Source organism: Dipodomys spectabilis, unplaced genomic scaffold, assembly GCF_019054845.1.
Source record: "Dipodomys spectabilis isolate Male_0828 unplaced genomic scaffold, ASM1905484v1 ptg000312l, whole genome shotgun sequence".
NCBI classification, from domain to species: Eukaryota; Metazoa; Chordata; class Mammalia; order Rodentia; family Heteromyidae; genus Dipodomys; species Dipodomys spectabilis.
This window is the reverse complement of record NW_024870989.1, coordinates 3,317,501-3,319,402: the sequence shown is the minus strand read 5'-3', so window position 1 is coordinate 3,319,402 and position 1,902 is coordinate 3,317,501. Positions and strand designations below refer to the sequence as shown.

General features: G+C 66.2%; 1 non-coding gene across 1 annotated transcript; it reads right to left on the bottom strand.

The window, feature by feature from the left end:
* Nucleotides 1-1,737: 1,737 nt before the first annotated feature.
* LOC122127792 lies at nt 1,738-1,890 on the bottom strand. Its single transcript, XR_006151281.1, has one exon. It is a non-coding gene; the product is annotated as a 5.8S ribosomal RNA (ribosomal RNA).
* Nucleotides 1,891-1,902: the final 12 nt, after the last annotated feature.

The following is a 1,902-nucleotide window of genomic DNA, read 5'->3' as shown; positions in this document are numbered from 1 at the left end:
ACACGTCGGCTGTCAAAACCCTGCCCTTCTTCCCGTCGTCACGGTTACGACAGAGGAAAGACAACTGGTCGACCGCGGTACCGCCAGGGCGGGGCGGGAGGGAAGGAGGCCGCGGGCGCCCGGGACCGGGGCCCCAGAGACTAAGTCCAAAACGGGATGCACAACTGGTTGACCGCGGTGCCAAAGTGAGGAGGGAAATGGGTCAAGTCCCCGCGTGGCAACTGGTCAACCCGATTCGTCTCGGAGAGAAAGACGGAGGAGGGGGCGCTAGGGCAGCCACCCTCTCCACCGCGGACGGGTGTGGGCCAGCGTATGGAGAGACGGGGTGGAGAAAAAGCGAACGGATGGACGGACCGCCCGTCTCCATGGCGCCGGGGACGCGGAACGGGAACCACCACCCCCGGTCCCACCCGCCTGACACCCCCGACCCCCCCCTCCCGCTGGAGCGGGTTGAGGGCGGGGGTCGCGGGAGCGGGTGGAGGGGTCGGGAGGAAGGGGGAGCGGGAAAGATCCGCTGGGAGACCACCGGCACGGCTGGACTCGCACCGCTAGGTTGAATCCTCCGGGCGGACTGCGCGGACCCCACCCGTTTACCTCTTAACGGTTTCACGCCCTCTTGAACTCTCTCTTCAAAGTTCTTTTCAACTTTTCCTTACGGTACTTGTTGGCTATCGGTCTCGTGCCGGTATTTAGCCTTAGATGGAGTTTACCACCCGCTTTGGGCTGCATTCCCAAGCAACCCGACTCCGGGAAGACCCGGGACTTGTGCGCCGGGGGCCGCTACCGGCCTCACACCATCCACGGGCTGGGCCTAGATCAGGACTTGGGCCTGCCACGAGCGGCGCCCAGGAGTGGGTCTTCTGTACGCCACATTTCCCGCACCACGCCGCACGGCGGGGATTCGGCGCTGGGCTCTTCCCTGTTCACTCGCCGTTACTGAGGGAATCCTGGTTAGTTTCTTTTCCTCCGCTGACTAATATGCTTAAATTCAGCGGGTGGCCATGTCTGATCTGAGGTCGCGTCTCGGAGGAAGGAAGGCAAAGGGCAGCGGTGGCGCACCGGAACATCGTCCTGGCCCAGCGGACGGGCTCTCGTCGCGTGAGGGAGGCGGTGGCAGAGGCGGTGGTGGCAAAGGGGGAAAGCCACGCCCCCGCGGCACGGGAAGGCCCCGCGGCCCGACGACCATACAGGGGACGGCGGGGGTGGGACAAGAGCTAGCACGAGAGGGGATGGACGCGGACAGGACCCGGGGCCGGCATGGCAACGCGGGCGGCACGCGGGGAACCCTCCCCGGGGAAGACGCGCGCGTCTGGCAGACGGCACGACCGCGGCGTCCCGCGGGACCATCCACCTCGGCGTGCGAGTCCGTGGGGCACGGGGGCCCGCAACGCGCTCGCTCGCGGCTGGCGGCCGCGGCACGGGGCCGCCCTGACCCGACTCGAGCGCCCAGCGCGAAAACGTCATCCCCCAGTTCGGGCACCGCGGAACACAGTGCGGGGCGGGACAGACAAGACCCGGCCGCGGGCTCGTCTCTGCACGGATACCAACCCCCCCTTCCGGGATGACCGCTCGCTCGCTCGCTCGCTCTAAAAGCCAGACGGGACTGCGAAACGACGACCGCCAGAGTCTGATCTTAGGGGGATGGAGGGCCCCCGAAAGGTGGCCCTGCGAAGGGACACCCCCAGCCGCGCCACCCTGCGGGGCAAGGCAAATCCTGGGGGGCGATTGATCGTCAAGCGACGCTCAGACAGGCGTAGCCCCGGGAGGAACCCGGGTCCGCAAGTGCGTTCGAAGTGTGGATGATCAATGTGTCCTGCAATTCACATTAATTCTCCCAGCTAGCTGCATTCTTCATCGATGCACGAGCCGAGTGATCCACCGCTAAGAGTCGTATGAATTGGG